Raw genomic sequence first — 20,148 nt, 5'->3', positions numbered from 1 at the left:
GGATGCCATTGGCCATCCTTCAGTGAAGGTACCCTATTGTTGATGCCTTAGCTTGGACATGATTTTGGCCTTAAGGCAGTAAATTTGTAACCAAATAAACCCACTTTATAAGAGCCAATCCTTTTCTGGTATTTTGCATTCTGGCAGCATTGGCAAACCAGAACAGAGCCCAAGACTGGGAAATGTCATGGGGCAAGTCATGCCCAGAACTGCCCAAACACCCATCACCTCAGCTCCCTTAGAAAGTGTTCCATCATTGCCACAGCCTGAGCCACCTTCCTGGAGATAGATAATGGCAACACATTTTTAATGCATGGCATGAGCAAATGCCTGATCAGGGTTATGGGTATTTTCCATTCCCATGCCCCCAAATACCCCAGGACTTACAATATTATTCTAAGATCTAATTTTATTTCCATTTTAAGTTGAAAGACCAGTAGAAACATTTAAAAGGGAAAATGTCTGTATCACCAGAAATGACTCCCAAGTTATCTATTTATCTATGTTCTGTTCATTAATGCTCTGTACATACTTGTTAACAGTATATAAGAATTATGATACATCATCTTTGGTTGTACAATTGTCAGTTAACTTTCAAAGATATTTTCTGATTAAACCTAGTCATCATAATTATGTTTAGAGTTGTATGAAAAAACAGTAGTTGAAAATTAGAAATTTCAGCGACAGTTTTTCCTCATAAATATGTGCATATGCTGATCTGTTGAAAAGAACTCTGATTTCCCTGCCTACAACTCATTACAAAAGTCTGCATTCAGCAGTTCCAGATCACCTCACAATCCATTTTAATTTATTTTTCATTAATATGTCAAAAGGAAAAACTCTGAATTCATGTCTGAATTTTGTTGTAAAGCATTCTTGATAGTTATTTTTTCCAATCTGATATTCCTCATGTGAACTCCAGCTGAACAGACATTCACCTTGATTTTAGTGTTGACATTTCCTCAATATGAGAAATTTAACATTGATTGGTAAATTGAGAACACCAAAGACGTTTCTTCATTCTATATATACATAGAATGTATTATACAATGTGAAACTTCACATGTGTTCCACACATTGCTTTGTAAGTAAATAATTTCTCATTTTTTCACTGAGTAGCCACTCCATCAAATATTATATCTTGTTCTCCTAGAATATTCTCCTCCTAGTAAGGATATTTCTGTCCATTTTTATGGTTTAGGAGTTATTCCTACTCTGAGCTATAATTGTATACCAAAGGATGGAGCTAAGCTGAAATTTATTATAGTTAATTACAGACTTTGAGTTCTTCCTACAAGAGTAAAATCATGTTATTTAAAGATAGATTGTAAATAAAAGCATTTATACGTTTATTACATTGAGAGATATTTATCATAGTTCTGTGTGAATTTTTTAATTTTAAATGTTAGAGCTGTGGCTGAGGACTCTTCCATAAGCAAAACATATTTAATAACTTCTCTGATGTCCAATAGCAGAATAATGTCTAAAGGTTTTCCTATGTAGATGGAAGAAATGTTTTCTCCCCAGTGTTAATTACCTTGTGTCATCTGAAATTATCAGTGAAGCATTTCCCACATGCATGGCAGGTGTATAGTTTCTTCTGTTAGTTTTTTCATGTAACCTCAATTTACCACATAAATGGAAGGATTTCCCACATAGATGGAAGGATTTCCCACATGGTTGTCCAACTTATGGTCTCCCCCCAGTGTGAGTTTTCTCATGTTGCCTAAGTTTATCATGTACATAGGATTCCCTGCATAGACGGCAAACATGTGGTTGCTCTGTGGTGTGAATTCTTTCATGTCACCTAAGGGTACCACAAAGACTGAAGGATTTCCCACATATGTTGCTGACATTGGGTTTCTGCCGAGTGTGAGTTCTTTCATGTTGCCTAAGGTTACCACAATGACTGAAGGATTTCCCACATACATTGCAGACATTGGGTTTCTCTCCACTGTGAATTCTTTCATGTCGCCTAAGGGTACCACAACGACTGAAGGATTTCCCACATCTATTGCAGGTATTGGGTCTCTCTCCAGTGTGAATTCTTTCATGTTGCCTAAGAGTACCACAATGACTGAAGGATTTCCCACATATGTTGCAGACATTGGGTCTCTCTCCAGTGTGAATTCTTTCATGTTGCCTAAGGTTACCACAATGACTGAAGGATTTCCCACATACTTTGCAGATATTGGGTTTCTCTCCAGTGTGAATTCTTTCATGTTGCCTAAGGTTACCAGAACGACTGAAGGATTTCCCACATATATTGCAGACATTGGGTTTCTCTCCAGTGTGAATTCTTTCATGTTGCCTAAGGCTACCACACTGACTGAAGGATTTCCCACATATATTGCAGATATTGGGTTTCTCTCCAGTGTGAGTTCTTTCATGTTGCTTAAGGTTACCACAATGACTGAAGGATTTCCCACATATATTGCATACATTGGGTTTCTCTCCAGTGTGAATTCTTTCATGTTGCCTAAGAGTACTACAATGACTGAAGGATTTCCCACACATACTGCAGACATATGGTTTCTCCCCAGTGTGAATTCTTTCATGTTGTCTAAGGGTACCACAATGATTGAAGGATTTCCCACATATTTTACAGATATTGGGTTTCTTCCCAGTGTGAATTCTTTCATGTTGCCTAAGGATATCACACTGAATGAAGGATTTCCCACACATATTGCAGATATATGGTTTCTCCCCAGTGTTAGTTCTCTCATGCTCTCTGTGTGTAGAACTATCAGTGAAGTTTTTCCCACATACATGGCAGTCATATGGTTTTACTTCAGTATGAGTTCTCTCACTTTGTCTGAGGGTGGCACTCTCTGTGAAATCTTTCCCACATCCATGGCAGGCATATAGTTTCTCCACAGTATGAATTCTTTCATGTTGCCTAAGGTTAAAACTTTGACTGAAGGAACTCCCACACAGATGGCAGACATATGGATCCACCACAGTGTGAATTCTTTCCTGTTGTCTGAGAGTAGAACTACCAGTGAAGTCTTTCCCACATAGATGGTAGCCATATGGCTTTTCTCCAGTGTGTATTTTCTCAAGTCGTCTAAGGCCAGAACTCCTTCTGAAGGCTTTTCCACATAGATGACAGTTATATGACTTACATCCAGTTTGAATTTTCTTATTTTGACCAATGAATGAATGATAATTGAGAACTCTTTGAAATTGTTTGTTTACATTGGGTTTGATTCCCATGTCAGTCATTGTGGAGTGAGTGAAATATTCTCCCAAATCATTACTTTCCAGGGGATCCTCTTCAGTGTGAGAAATCTGCTGGTATAAATGACAAGAGAGACAGTTAATGATGTGTTCACATATATTTATTAACATAATTCTCTAGTCTAATTATTCAGAGAGTTTCCAGTCATCCTTCATTATAATAGTTCCATGTACACAGATTACTACATTCTTGTATGCACAGATTTTCTTTTTTGTATCATCTCAACTGCAGAGCTAATTAATTTTGAAAACTTCATCATGTTTCAAAGAATAGGTATATAAATGATGTTTATGCAATTGTCCTTTTATAAGACTTCAGGTTATGGTTTTGAACTCAGGTTAATATTTTCTTAATTGAAAATATCCACAACTTTTTGATGGGAGAGTGAATAATACTATCTATAATTACTCAGGTGACGGTGATGATCTCCTAAATTATTCAATCCTATCTCTCTCTCTAGGAGACAAATGCTCACAATCATGAAACTTACCTTTGTCTGGTTGGTAGATGTGTCCTTCTTAGAGACATGTTGCATGGTTATCATTTCTTCATTTTTATGGTCATTTTCCCTGCCTGGAACAATTTTAAATGCTTTATAGAGTGGCAGAAGCAGAATGAAATATTTGAAAATCCTCAATTATCATGTGTTTATTTTTCAAATATTGTCATTTAGATTGTATAACAATGTAAAATTAAAGTGTGCTTTAGGAGGTAGAAACACTTTTCTGGAAATTGACAAATAAAATATTTTCAGCATTAAAGTAAGGGAAAATAAGAAGATAAGAAGATGCAATATTCAGTGGTAAAGAGAGGAAAAATCCTCAAAAAGGAAGACCAGAACACAGGTCATTATGTGAAAGTTTAACTCCTATAAGTAAACAAATGTACTTTCCCTAAGTGAAATACAATCAGAGATGGATTCTTGAATAGAAATTGATACATGTATGGAAAAATTACACATTTGAGGAGATTTTCCCCCAAATTCATAGCCTACATTTCAGAGAATATCATTCAGTTCAGGAAATCTTCTGTTGATACTTCTAAGGACCTGCTCATTCAGTGACAATGCTCCTCCTCATAGTGAAGCACAGAGTCTTAGAACTCACCTGGACTCTGTACTTGGAGAAACCTTAATCCTTCTCTCCACAGTTCTCCTTGTTCTGACTGTGAAAGCACTTCTGATATGCAGACCTGATACCCTATGTATGAGAAACAGAAGCATAGATTTTGAAATCTATAGTGATATAAGTTCATGATCATCAAGTCTAGGGCAGACTATGAGGAACAGTAGATAAGCTCTTATGAACAGCACAAGGAAGTATAATTTAAATAGAGTATACTGAAAATCCTTTTCCTGCAAATGATAATTCTTGACCTTCAGTCAAAAACACTAAGGATATATTAATGCCCATGCCTAAATTCCTGGACTACAGAATCCTCAATATTTTCATATCAGGAGAAATTATGATTCCAAAATGGTTGAAGTATATTTTATAAAAGCATCCAATAAACATAAGCTCAACCAAAACAATCTATGTTCTATGTGGAAAATAGTATGCCTTCTGTGTGCCAAAACTTCACTACAGTCCCTAGTGGATAACAATTATCTAGAGAATATTTATTTTGTCCATAGAAATAAAATTTATTGCATTCTCACATTGTTATTAATGTTGGAGATTGAGCAGCAAGAAAGACCTGAAATTTTAGAGCAGAAAATCACATGCCACTGGTGGGACAAATAAGACATAAGGAATAAACAAAAACAGAAAGTTTCTTTTAAGTACCCATAAGAAATATGAAAGAATCAGAGTAGAGATCAGTGTGGCATATGGGGCCATTGTCTAGATACTTGAACAACTTGATGCTAGATTAAATAAATGGATGGATGGACGAATAGATAGCTGTATATAGATAGAATATTTTGAAAAACTCACCGATGAACACCAGATGATTGATATTCTCCAGCATAACATCTCTGAACATCTTTCTCTGGTTCATGTCCAGCATGGCCCACTCTTCCTTGGTAAAGTTGATAGCTACATCATTGAAGGTCACTGATTCCTAAAATGACATAGGCATTTTGGTTCAGTCAATGCCATCCCTACCAATATCCAGACTATATTGGATGAAATGAGAGCCCTAAGGAAGGGTGGTGGCTGTGTACAAAATGCTCAAACTGTGTCTGGGATTCCAGTTTTGTAAGGCAATCATCCCCACAAACATGGGTCCCTGAGTACCTTTCCATTTTCACAGGTTTTTGCTTTAAACTATTCAATCACTGACTACTGTGGAAAATCTACTAACTTACACTTTTGGCCAATATTAAAAGCACAATACAAAGGGTCCCTTTTGCTCAGGTGTGTGCTGCCCACACAGAACCAGGGCTGTTCACGTCTCTCACTGGCTCCACATGGCAACCCTCTCTCCCTAGGGTCTTGGAGTAATCAACTACTTTTTCATATATTATTCTTGCACTCCCTAATTATGTAATACCTGATGTGCAATAAGATAGAAATTTAAAATCCAACTTCACTAATTTGAGGCAACTGCAATGACCTCAGGTTCTCTGTATAGGAAATGGTTTCACAAAATGCAACAAGTTTTGAAAAGTCCAATGAGCTGATGATACCTATGTAACCAACACTTGTTAAGTAAAAGTGATAAATCGATTAATCATTAAAATGGAAGATATAACTGAAGCAAAGTACATAATTCTGCAGAAATGTACAGTATTTATACAGAACTTCAGAACATTATTTTTCCTGTTTCACCTCTAAAAACCTCTGTTTTTTATTATGAGATATGAGGGTAAGCTGTTTAGTAGGAAAAACCAGGGCCCCCCGAGACTACTATACTAAAGGACAGTCCTAGGGTGACTCTTCCTATGGTACAAGTCCTCCCATACTCAACAATTACCTGGACCTCCAAATTGGAGCTTACATTGTATCTCTTGTATACTCATCCTGATTCTGTTAAGTGACAAATAGACTTGTTATTTGTTCTGTTCTCTTTATAGTTCTTCAAATATTTTCACTGGTCCTAATATTTTACTATACATGCAACACACCTGTGTGCACAGCTTAAAATAAGGAAACAATATTACCTGTTCATTGCTTCCACTTACAAAGTTGTACACATATTTTTTAAAAGAAAGAAAATGGTTAACTGGGGACAAGATAGTAATGAGAATTTCAAACATCTTTTCAAAATGTGAAAATATTCTCTCAAAACTGTCAAAAGTATTGGACAAAATAAATACATTCCTTTTCATTGCCTTTACTGTCCTCTTTCTTGTGCTCTCCTGAACATGGCATAGCCTTGACCCCAGCATTCATAACACTAGATTCATTGAGCTCACCTCATGAACCATCTGCCTCCCTATTGGACTAAGTTGTGCAATTTCTCATCTCTATCCCTTGGGTTCACCACAATCCTAAGAATGGTACTACCAATAAAATAGTGAATGAATGAATTACTTCCACACTGAAGTCATAGGATGCATGAAGAAAATAAATCCTCTTATATCTCTTCTGTGAATACACAGCTTTAAAGAGGCTTGATAAATTAGTATAAATGGTGAAGAGAAGATTATTTCTTACCCACTTCCTCACCCACTATAATTATAGCAGAGTCCTGGGTATACATGAGTGGATCTCAAACATGTGAGTATCCCATGAGTGTACTTAGAATGTGCCAGACCAGTACAGGAAATCTGCATATCTTAGAAAGGTTTAAATTTCAGTAGAAATAGCAATTCCCTACTCACCACTGGTTTCATTGTCAGTAGATCTGCCACCAACTATCTTCCTCTGGGTTTTTACTCTCAGACAGTCCAAGCACTAAGCATCCAAGCTGAGGATGGAGCAAGAAGCCATGAGAATCAAAACTTGTCCTATCACATATACCCAATCATTCATTTGGAAATACCCCCCCCCCAGTTCAACCAACAGAAACATGTAGTCTACTCTAAGAGAAACAGGGGAAGGCCCTCATCTCCTAAACTCATATATAAGAAGGCTATGGATTATGTTGCTAATAATGAAAATGTGACTACAGATGTCTTATAAATAATAACATAAAAATCATTGTGTTTCATGTGTTAATTATCCCATGGTGCTCAAAGTCTTTTAATCTCTTCATCATTCAAAACTAGGTATCTCACTTGAAGAGTTAGGCTGCTTTGCATCTACCCAGCATCTAGAACCAATTACAGCTTCTTAGCTAAGCTGCAAATGAACTCCCTTAGGCATTTGGTAGCCATGCAGCCAGTAGTTAAAGACTAGGAATCCCTGAAGTGGATAAAAGTGCAGACTGTTATCTGGAGGTGTAAGTGTATGTTTTGGAGGGAGAGTGCATCTCATTCTGGGCACTGGGAGGCACATTTAAGAAATTCCAAATCAAAATAGTATCATCATGGGAGCTGCTGATGATTTGAAACTCATCAAACTGAAGCTGAAACACATGACCAGAATGTTCCACCAACATGCACAAACACAAAGTGCTTGCTGGTCTGCAGGGGTCAAGAGCAGCTTGCAAGTTCCAAACTTTAATTTTCTCATCATATGCCCTGCTGACAATCCTCTTGTTATCAAAGTGGATGCAGTGAACCAATTCTTCATGTCCCTCTAGGACTCCTACACAGGTGCCATATTCAATATCCCATAGCCTAATGATATTATCTGATGATCCACTAACAACTAGCTGATCCCTGTACAGGAGGTAGGCAATGCCTCACTTGTGCTCATTCAGAGTACAAATTCACAGGTACTCATGCCTCACACTTCGATGGTTCTGTCACCAGAGGCACACATGATTTACTTATCATCAAAGTCTACCACATTGACAGTAGTGAGGTGGCCAACCAGGACATGGCACAAAGTGATATCAGTGGCAGAAGCCATGTCCCACATGGTGATGGAGTGGTCCTTGAAACAGGTCACCATGAGTCCATTGCTAAAGTGTAAGTGCAATACAGCCTCATTGTGGTGGATCAGTGTATTCAGAACTTCACCTGTGTTCACATCTCAGACTTACTATAGAGACTGAAGGGCCAGTTACAATGACATGTTCATCATATTGGAGACAAAGGACAGTGTCCCATTAACATTTTCAAACATTCCAAGCTGCTTTTATCCCAAATCTTAATAGAATTATCTCATAGGCCACTGATAAAGTTTTTCATCACCATATTGTAAACAGTGGCCACCTTTACTATTTTCAGAGTGTCACTGAATCCTCTGCAACTTGTGTCATCCACACCACCAATTAAGATTCTATACTCTCTATATCCTGGATAATCTTTGGGTATAATGACCTACAAAATGAATTTGGAGGGCCAACTGTGAGTCTGTTGTTAAACAGGTACTGATCCCACAGTATTTTTTTCTGAAAGTCCCTTCCATAGAGGATCTGTGCATACAATTCAATCATCTTCTTCCAAAGCATTCCTTCTGAGATCACTCATTGCCATTCTTTACAAACCAGCACTGCTACACACAGAGACCTGGAATCTAGGTAGGAAAGAATGTTTTCTGCTGTGTGATCTAAGCCTTGCTCTGGTAAATCAGTAATAAAGTCCTGCTGCAACATGGGTTTCAGGTAAGAATTAATATGTCCATGCTGATAGTGACACATCCATGAAATAAAATGTTTCTCATATTCCACTTGATCTGATTCAGAGCACTGGTAAAATATTTAATATAAAAGTCTTAAATAAGTCTTTTTTCTTTTTGATAGTTTCCATCTGATGGCCTCTTTCTGGAGATGATCACAGATGATGTTTCATTAATTATCTGGAAAATATTTTATATTTTAGATCCACAAATCCAGAATGAATGGATGTATTCTCTTTCAGACTAGTCTGAAAAAAGACAGCAGTCAAGCATCTTCCAAGATTCTTTCTGTTTATGGTATCTAGCTTTCTTCAACAAAATGCCAAAAATACACTCTGGCAACATGAACTCAATTATCTTGTCCTCATTCACTGAGTCATGCTCCATGGTGGCCCCAGCAGCCCTGCCTCACTCTCCCCACACAGCAGTGAATGGATCTGGTGGAGGAGGTGACAGCAGAGGCAGTAGAGGCCTAAAGTGTTCTCTAAAATCAATTAGGGAAAAATGATAATCTGTAATAGAAAATTGGGGTAATGATATGAAAAAGGGTTAATAGGAAAAAAATACAAATGGGAAGTGGAAAAATATTAGCTTTATTAATGAAATAAATGCAAATTAGAATAGTAAAAAAATAGGTATCTCTAACTCCTACTGCATGTGGATTTTGGTCTTCTCATGCACATAAATATTGTGCAAATCTCAGATTTATGTATTTTTCATTTATGCTCTAACATAGGTCTTCCAAGACCTATCCATGCCCTCTGGACCCTCACTCTATTCCTGCTCTATCCTTCCCTGGCCTTTTGTATGTACTTGCTGCAAATCATCTTGGTTCAACTTCTTAGGGTTCTGGAAAGACCACTTTCTCAACCCCCTTGACACTGATTTTCAGAACTTTCTCTAGTGGATTTGGATATTGTACAAGATTGAAACTGTTTTGGACCCCCAGAAGAGCCACAGTCTTTAATCCAGTCTTCTTGGGTGAGATTTTTGATTGTTTTTTTTCCCAGAAGGTATGATCACATCCATTCAGGGTAGGTCTTAATTAGATCACCAGAGTCCTTTAGATAGCTGAGATCCCACACAGACCCAGAAACTTGAATTGTTGGAGATGCAAATAAATGCATATTTGAAGATGCTAAAATGAGAGATGAAGCAGAGTTTGTATCAAAGATGCTAAGAGAGCACCCCCAGATGCTTAGAGAGAAATGTCCTGGAAGAGCAAGCAAGGATGCAGAGGAGTGGAGAGAGAGAAACTACAAGAGACAGAAGCCCAGAGACATTTTGGAGAAAGCTATTTTGAAACCAGAACCAAGGAACAAAGGAAGAGCTGACTCCAGCCATGTGCCTTTCTAGCTGACAGAGGTATTCTGGATACCATCCACCATTCTTTGGTGAAGGTATCCTAGTCTCTCCCCCTACTGGTCTAAATGCAGAAAAATTAAAATGCTGAATGTTAAGTTCTGGCAGGACTCATTTAGACCACTAGGGATACATTTTAAATACAGACAAATATCAAGTTACAACCTCCTAACTTACCCTCAGAATGTCTGCCAAAAACACCTAAGTCAGATTAAATGATGATCTTCTAACTAAATTTTAATTTATGAAAAAAGGGAGGTCTGATCATCTGGGCAAAATTTCTCCCCAATAGTCACCAGAATTCAAATTAAATTAGGAGAGAAAAACAATCAAATTCTTTGCTCCTGTTTGCTAATGCTGCCATTATGCCAAATACCAGAAATGGATTGGCTTTTATAAATAAGGTTAATTAGGTGACAAATTTCCAGTTCAAAAGTTAAAAATGTATCCATGCAAGGGCATCAACAAGGGGTTACCTTCACTGAAAAAAGGCTGTTATCACTAGGAAAACTCTGTTATTTCTGAGGCATGTGGATGACACCTGCTCACTCCCAGGTTGTATTACAAAATGGCATACTCCAAAATGTCTCTTGGCTTAGCTTCTCATGGCAAACTCTGGGCTAACCTCTCTGAAGCATCAGCAAAATCTGTTTTCAGTGACTGTCTCTAAAATGTCTCTCTAAGTTACAGCACTGAGATCTTTCTTAGCTCTTATAGGACTCCAGTAAGCCATTCAAGACCTTTGCTATATGGGTCGGGACACATCTCCATGGAAATAATCTAAACAGGGTTATCACCTAGATTTTGGTGGGTCACATTTCCATGGAAAAAAACAAATCCAAAATTTCCCACTAAATCAACACTAATACATCAGCCCTCACAAAATTGCATTAATCATAGCTTCTCTGGGGGACATAATATATCCATACTGGCACATTCCACACCCTGGAACCAAGAAAAGCATGACCTTTCCATACATAAAGTACATTCATCCCATTGCATCATAGAAACTTAAATCCCTTCAGTAACGATAGGTAAGTACAAGATCCCATCAAAATCAGTCACAGGTGCTGTCATGTCCTAAAGCAAAATTCCCCTCTGGCTGTGGACCTGTGAAACTTAGTAGAAGTTATCTGCTGTCAACATAAAAAGGAGGAACACCCATAGCATAAAGGTTCCTATTGCCATAGGGAGAAACTGAAAGGAAAACAGGGTCCACAGGACCAAAACAGTTTCTAAAGCCCTCAGGAAAATATTAGAATTCAAAGTCTGAGTCACTTATATAATAATGTTATATCCTTGGGGCTTCAGAAACCAGGAGCACAAACTTTTCCAAAGATTTATGCAGAAGCCCCCTTTTCTCCAAATACTAGTATAAGTGTTCAAACATATCCACACATTGGGAAGACCACCTTCTACCTGGTCCCACCTTCCTCCAACATCAATGTGCAGCATGAAATCTGCCTTTCCAGAGCCAATGCTCTGCCCTCTCCAAATAGTGAGGTGGTGGCCAGTTTCCCCCAGTCTATGTGGAATGTGCTTCCCCAAATCTGAATCTTAGTGGCAGCCCAGTTCCTGAGCACCAAGGCAGAGAGCCTGCTTCCTAATTCTTGGGCACAATGACCCTTTCCATATGCATTGGTTGCTCTACTCTCCTTGCCTGAGATTTCTTGACTCCAAACCACAATTTCCATGATTTTTCCTTCAAGAATATTTTCCTTCAATTTGTCCCAGTTCCATTCCCTCCAGTCCAGACTGCCAATGATTACAGTTATACAGAGCTCACAAAAATTGTTGGCTTGGCATGAAGCATGCAAGGGTCAAAACCATTAGACAATATGACTGTCCACAAATCCTATCTGATAACCACATCTCCAATCCTGGCTTGTATTGAAATGGTGATTGGGTTCCATGTTTGGTTAAATCCTCATGTAGGGCTGTAGCTTCTGAGATCTAACTTTTTGGAAGCCAGAATTATCCAAACTATCAGTTTCTGTTTTTGTAGTACCTAGGAGTACATTTCTCAGCTTAACTCTATCATCTTGCATTTTACTATATGCTGCAAAGAGAAACTGGGCTACATCTTCCACATGTAGTTTGGAGATTTCTGGAGCTATGTATTCCAGGTTGTCACTTTCAAATTCTGCTTTCCGTCTGACACCAGGACCCAATCTTGCCAAATTCTCTGCCACTTTGGAACAAAGATCACCTTTCTGCCAGAATGCAACATCATATTCAACATTTCTGTTCAAAGTCTCATCAGAGCTTTCTCTAGAGTCCATATTCCTACCATCAGTTTCTTCAAAGCCTACTAGGCCTTTTCTATCAAGCTCCTCACAATTCTTCCAGAATCTTCCCCTTATCCATGTAAAGAGCCATTCCAAAATGTTTGCTATTTTGCAAAGGCAGCAAAATTCCTCTCATCTGGTAAAAAAAAAAACTATTCCATTTTGCTAAACCTGCTGCTTGCCAAAATTCCAGAAATGGATTGGCTTTTATAAAGGGGGTTTATTTGGCTACAAATTCCAATTCTAAAGCCAAAAATGTACCTATGTTATGGTATCACAAAGGGTGTACCTTCACTGAAGAAAGGCTGTTAGCATCCAAAAAACTCTGCTCCAAAGACACATGGATGGCAACTGCTCACTCCCAGGTTGCATTCCTAAATGGCATTCTCCAAAATGTCTCTTGGCTTAACTTCTCATGGAAAACTCTGGGCTAGTATCTCCAAAGCATCAGCAAAAGTCTGCTTTCAGTGGTTGTGTCTAAAATTCTCTCATCAGCAACACTGAGCTCCTTCTGTTTGAACTCTTATAGGGAGGGCTCCAGGAAACAAATCAAGACCAGCACTATATGGATAGGCCCACACCCCCAAGGAAATAATCTAAAGAGAGTTATCACCTAGAGGTGGGTGGGTCATGTTTCCATGGAAACAACCAAAGCCAAATTTTCCCACTGAATCAACACTAATAGTTCAGCCCCAGCAAGATTGCATTGAACATGGCTCCTCTGGGGGACATAATAATCCAAACTGGCACATCTCACACCCTGGACCCCAGAAATACATCATCTATCCATGCACAAAATACATTCATCACACCACATCACAGAAACTTAAATCCTTTCAGTAATAATAGGCAAGTACAAGATCCCATCAAATTCAGTCACAGGTGTTGTCTTGTCCTAAAGCAAAATTCCCCTCTAGCTGTGGACTTGTGAAACTTAGAACAAGTTATCTGCTGCCAATATAAAGAGGAGGAACAGTCATAGGAAAAAGGTTCACAGTGCCATAGGTAGAAACTGAAAGGAAAACAGAGTTCACAGGAACAAAACAGTTTCTAAAACCCTCAGGGAAATCTTCATTAGATTGCAAAGTCTGAGAGTCATTTAAGTAATGATATTGTATCCTTGGGGCTTCAGAGAACAGGAGTCCAACCTATTCCAAAGACTTATGCAGAAGTGTTATTTCTCCAAACACAAGGATGAATGCTCAAACATACCCATGCATTGGGAAGACCACCTTCTACATGGCCTGACCTTCCAAAAACATCAGGGTGCAGCATGAAATCTGCCTTTCCAGGGCAAATATTCTGCCCTCTCCAAATAGTGGAGTGGTGGCCAGTTTCTTGCAAATCCCTGTGGAATATGCTCTCCCCTCTCTGAGACCTTAGGTGGCAGTGCATTTCCTGAGCACTGAGGTGGAAAACCTACACAGTAATTCTTGGGCACACTTACCCTTTCCATATGAATTGGTTACTCTCCTCATCACCTTGCATGAGATTTCTTGACTCCAGACCTCAACTTCCATGATTTTCCTTAAAGAATATTTTCCTTCAATTTGTCCCAAGTATATTCTCTCCAGGGCAGACTGGCAGTGATTCCAGTAACACAGTTCTCACAAAAAAAAGTGTAAACTGGGCATGAAGCATACAAGGGTAAAAAACAGACAATAGGATTTTCCATAAATCTTTTCTGGATAACATCTCCAATCCTGGATTGTACTGAAATGGTGGCTGGGTTCCATGTTTGGTCAAATCCTTATGTAGGGCTGCAGCTTCTGTGATCTAACTTTTTGAAGCCACAATATTCCAAGCTATCAGTTTCTGCTTTCTATGTACCAGAGAGTTCATTTTTTCAGTGTATTGCTCTCCTCCTGCATTCTAGTATAAGCTGCAAGAAGAAACCAGGCTACATCTTACAAAAGTAGTTTGAGATCTCCTGTGCTATGTATCCCAGGTTGCCACTTTCAAATTCTGCTTTCCATCCGACACCAGGCCTCAATCTTGCCAAATTCTCTGCCACTTTGAAACAAGGATCACCTTTCTGCTGGAATGCAACATCATATTCAATGTTTCTGTTCAAAGTCTCATCTGAGCTATCTGCAGAGTTTATATTCCTACCATCAGTTTCTTTGAAGCCATCTAGGCCTTTTCTATCAAGTGCCTCACAATTCTTCCAGAATCTTCCCCTTATCCATGTAAAAAGCCATTCCAAAATATTTGGTATTTGCAAAGTCAGCAAAACCCCTCTTCTCTAGTAACAAAGTCTATTCAAATTTGCTAATGCTGCTGTTATGGAAAATACCAGAAATGGATTGGCTTTTACAAAGGGAGTTTACTGGGCTGCAAATTACCAGTTCTAAGGCCATAACAGTGTCCATGCAAATGGATCCACAAGGGTGTACCTTCCCTGAAGAAAGGCTGTGAGCATCCATAAAGCCTATCTTTGCTCAGAAGACATGTGTTTGGCATGTGTTTGATCCCATTTTCCACTTAAAATGTGTTTCTCCAAAGCATCCATGGTCTTAGGTTCTTGGCATAAACTCTGGGCTGCTATATTCTAAGCATCAGCAAAATCTGCTGTCAGCAGCTGTCTCTAAAATGTCTCTCTCAGCTGCAGCACAGATATCCTTCTCTCTGAGCTCTTATATGGTTCCAGGAAACTAATCAAGACTGGTGCTCTATGGGTGGGACCACACATTCATGGAAATAATCTAATCAGAGTTATCACCTAGCATAGGCTGGGTCCTACACCTCCATGGAAACAACCAAATCCATATTTCCTCACTTATTCAACATTGATAGATCAGCCCCCACAATACTGCATTAAACATGGCTTCCCAAGGGACATAATGTATCTAAACAGTGACATTCCACACCATGGACCCCAGAAAAATATGATCTTTCCATACACCAAATGCATTCATCCCATCCCATCACAGCAACTTACATCTTTCAGTAAAAATATGCAAGTACAGGAAGGGCAAGACAGCAGAGTGGTGAGGGGTGTTTTAGTTACTGCTCTGGGACAGTTGGTAGAAAGCCAGGAACTATCTGAAACAGACACCACAGAGGAATTTGAGCTTGGGCATGCTTCATACAACACTCACAGATGTGCAGAGCAGCTGAAATCAGCAAAATCTGTGAGTTCTTGTGGCCAGGGTGCCTGCACCCCTCCTGGCCAGGCACAGTCCCAAGGGAGGAGGGGCCTTCAATGCTGGGAACCAGGAGGGAGAACTGTACTTGGAGCTCTGATTGAAAAGTTCAGGCTCCTGAAAAAAATCTCCAACCATAAATAGACTGAGACCAGACATTGGAGCAGTCAGCCTGGTGGAGAATCAAGTATTTAAGAATAAACTTACCCAAGGATACAAAAGACATGTTTAAAGAAAACTACAATAAACTGCTAAAACAAACTGAACAGGACCTAAAACCATGGAAGAACCTACCAAGTTCATGGACTGGAAGACTAAATATAATTAAGATGTCAACTCTACCTAAACTTATTTATAGATTCAATGCAATACTAATTAAAATCTCAACAACTTACTTTGCAGAAATAGAAAAACCAATAACCAAATTTATTTGGAAGGGCAAGGTGTCCTGAATAGGCAAAATAGTCTTGAGAAAGAGGAACAAAGTGGGAGGTGTCACACTACCTGACTTTGAAGCATATTACAAACCTACAGTGTTAAAAACATCATGTTGCTGACATAAGGACAGAGATACTGACAAAGGGAATCAAATTCAGTGTTCAGAAATAGACTCTCACATTTACAGACAATTGATCTTTGATAAGGCAGTCAAGCCAAAGCAAATGGGACAGGACAGTCTCTTCAATAAATGGTGTTTGGAGAACTGGATATCCATTTCCAAAAGAATGGATATTATATGAAAATTAACTCCAATTGGATCAAAGACCTAAACATAAATGCTAAGACCATAAGGCTCTTAGAAGACAATGTAGGGCAATATTTAAAGATCTTGTGAAAGGAGGGGGTTTCCTAGATCTTACACCTAAATGGTAAGTAACCAAAGAACAAATAGACAAATGGGATCTCCTCAAAATCAAACACTTTTGTACATCAAAGGACTTTGTTAGAAAAGTAAAAAGGCAGCCTATACAATGGTAGACAATATTTGGAACCACATATCAGATAAGGGTTTAATATCCAGAATATATAAAGCAGTCCTAGAACTCAACAGAAAGGCAAACAACACAATTAAAAAATGGGCAAAAGACACGGACAGACACTTTTCTAAAGAGAAATACAAATGGCTCAAAAACATGAAAAAATGCTCAACTTCACTGGCTATTAGGGAAATGCAAATCAAAACCACAATGAGATATCATCTCATACCTACCACAGTGGCCATTACACAAACAACAGAAAATTACAAGTGCTAGAAAGGATGTGAAGAAATAGGCACACTTATTCATTGCTGGTGTGAATGTAGAATGGCACAACTACTCTGGAAGACAGTTTGGGATTTCCTCAGGAATCTAAGTTTAGATCTTCCATATGACCCAGCTATTCCATTGCTAGGTATATACTCAAAGGAACTGAAAGTTAAGACACATACAGACATTTATAAGCTGAGGTTTATTGTGGCATTATTCATGATTGCCAAGAGATGGAAACAGCCCAAACGTCCAACTACAGATGAGTGGATAAACAAACTGGTATATACATGATGGACTATTATGCAGCTCTAAGATAGAACAAAGACATGACACATATAATAAGGTGGATGAACCTTGAGGACATTATGTGGAGTGAAGTTAGCAAGAAATAAAAGGACAAATACTGTATGATGACACTAATATGAACTAACATTAAGGAGAGAATTTTGAGAGTTAAAAGCTGATAACAGAGGCTGCCAGGAACTAGAAAGAGAGTAGAGATTGGGCATTTGATGCTGAAGGACTACAGAATATTCAGCAGGATTGATTGTATAGATCCAGAAATAGATATCATACTAATGTATGAAGGTAACACAATTTTTAAGTATATGGAACAAAAATATCTGTGAGTGAAGCTGAAGGTGGGGATAGAGAAGTGTATGACACCAGAAGTAATGATGAATGATGGAGATGGACTGTGTAACTTGACAAAAACTGGAGTGGCCAATGACTTGCTAAATGTAGAAATATAAAATGTTTTTACCTGTGGTAGCACAAATGAAGGTCAACCTTGCAGAGTTTTCTAAAAGGGATGGTATTTGGGAAAAAAACACAGCCAAAGCACACTGGAGTCTGTAATTGGCAGTGACATTGTAATGTGCTTCCACTGGATGTGGCAAAGGCGATGTACCAAAGTTGAGTGTATATGAGAGGGAATGTGGGGGAGGTATATGGGATTCTTGGTCATGGTGTTGTTTTCTGTCCTTACTATTACATGGTGTTGTATGACATTTTATTTTCCTTTTTACTATCTTTTTATTATTCACCAAAAAACTTTTTCTTAGTAATCAATATGCTCAAGTGCTGATTGTGGTGATAAATGTACAAATATATGATGACACCATGAACAACTGACTCTACACTGTGGATAATTGTATGGTATGTGAATATATCTCTATAAAATTATAGGAAAAATATAAATATGGGTAAAAGTACTGTTAAAGATCCAGTCATGTTTTAGGTGCAGACAAAGATGAATGGGCACGTAGGATGATGGAAGACCATGACAGGAATCATTCTTTTTTTACAACCAGGCCATCTTTGTTCAGTTTTAGTTTAAAATGTATGGAAGCAATGACACTAGAGAGAACCCCTGGGTATGTAACCCTTGGCATAAAAACATAGAGCACAGGTGAAATTTCAAATAGACGATTAGCTCCACATGGCTCCAGGAAATCAAAAGCTCTTCCATGGTTCTGAGAAATGCCACTTAAATTTCTGTCATTGATTTCTAGTTCTATTCAACTGTGCTAAGACAACACAGTCATGGCAATCGGTTGGGCTGTAACAGTCCTCTGTCCGGTAGCGGCTGTAGTGGCAGCGGCAGCCAGGCATGGCGCAAGGTAACGCCACAGGACAGCAACAGCAGAGGGGGCAGCGGTGGTAGCAGGAGAGGCAGAGGCGGCCACAGCAGCAGCAGCACCAAGACAGACTCGTGGACACGCGCCACAGCGGCGTCCGGGTATCGCGCGCCGAGACTGGGGGGAAGTCATCGCCGCCGCCACTGCCACCACCGAGGTGACTGAGGAGAGAGGCTCCTTCTCGCTCCAGCTGCCACGGACTTCAATACCCAGTCCCCAGCTTGCCAGCATTTTTACTTGGAATATACGCTGCACATTTATGGCGATTCTGAGCCAGAGGGCAGACTTCTGCCAGGCTCAGCACAGTATTTCCACTGACAAGTGAGCTTGGAGGTTCCATGTGCCATAATTAACATTGCCTTGAAGACTCTGGACACCGAGACTGGCCTCAGAAATAGTTGTTTTTTTTTTTTAATTGCAAGCATATTTCTTTTAATGACTCCAATAAAGTTAAGCATCAAGTAAACAAAAGTGGAAAGCAATCTACACTTTTAACTTGACTCACTAGTGCCTAAATGTAGTAAAGGCTGCTTACATTTTATACATAGTTGGATTTTTTTGGAGTCTGAATGTATCCATCTACAGTCATTGAGGCCCGAGTTGAAATTGGATTCAAGTGGATTCTAAATCTTTCTGCGTATCTTGAAGAGAGAAGCTTCTTAAGGAATAAACAAGTTGAATAGAGAAAACACTGGTTCATAATAGGCATTTTAGTAGTCTTTTTAATGTTTTCTGCTGTGAAACATTTCAAGATTTATTGATTTTCCCTGCCCCTCTGCCCCGTTTTCCCCTCACACTCACACAGGCACGCATACACTTTTTATTTGCCATAATGAACAGCCCAGCACCTGTGGAGATCTCCTACAGGAACATGCATTTTCTGATAACTCACAACCCTACCAATGCTACCCTCAACAAGTTCACAGAGGAACTTAAGAAATATGGGGTAACAACCTTGGTTCCAGTTTGTGATGCTACATAAGATAAAGCTCCAGTTGAAAAAGAAGGAATGCACATTCTTGATTGGCCATTTGATGATGGAGCTCCACTTCCTAATCAGATAGTAGATGATTGGCTAAACCTATTAAAAACCAGATTTCGTGAAGAGCCGTGCATTGTGTTGCAGGATTGGGAAGGGCACCTGTGCTGGTTCACCTGCTTTGAGCGAATGTGGAATGAAGTATGAAGATGCAGTTTAGTTTATAAGACAAAAAAGAAGGGGAGCATTCAATTCCAAACAGCTGCTTTACCTGGAGAAATACAGACCTAAGATGTGATTATGCTTTAGAGACACCAACCGGCATTGCTGTGTTCAGTAGAAGGTAATGTAAACAAAGTCTGACTCGATTGTGACATTTAGAGGGAATTCTTGGTACCTGGAAATGTGAATCTGGAATCATAACTGTGTCATCAGAGTAGTGATGGATTCAGTACTCCTCAACCACTCTCCTCATGATCAGAAAAAAGCAAACAAAAAAGAAATCCCTCTATAACACAAATAAAATGTTTAAGAAAAGGAGATAGAAAAAGGGGTTACTTCAGTGAAGGATGATTTTGCTCCCAGTGTTGGAGTTTGAATTTCTGCCAGGATTGAATTATTTCAAAATCC

The 20,148-nt window shown here is 38.9% G+C and overlaps 3 pseudogenes; 1 reads left to right on the top strand and 2 right to left on the bottom strand.

Annotated features, from left to right (window-relative positions):
• Positions 1–5,533, bottom strand: part of LOC119511366 — a 29,804-nt pseudogene extending 24,271 nt beyond the window's left edge.
• A 1,925-nt stretch (positions 5,534–7,458) lies between these two features.
• On the bottom strand, positions 7,459–8,671 carry LOC119511364 (annotated as a pseudogene).
• Positions 8,672–19,371: 10,700 nt separating this feature from the next.
• Positions 19,372–19,858, top strand: LOC119511599 (annotated as a pseudogene).
• The last annotated feature ends 290 nt before the right edge of the window (positions 19,859–20,148 follow it).

This window comes from Choloepus didactylus, chromosome 16 (genome assembly GCF_015220235.1).
Source record: "Choloepus didactylus isolate mChoDid1 chromosome 16, mChoDid1.pri, whole genome shotgun sequence".
Classification (NCBI taxonomy): domain Eukaryota; kingdom Metazoa; phylum Chordata; class Mammalia; order Pilosa; family Megalonychidae; genus Choloepus; species Choloepus didactylus.
This window is presented reverse-complemented; position numbering and strand designations above follow the sequence as displayed.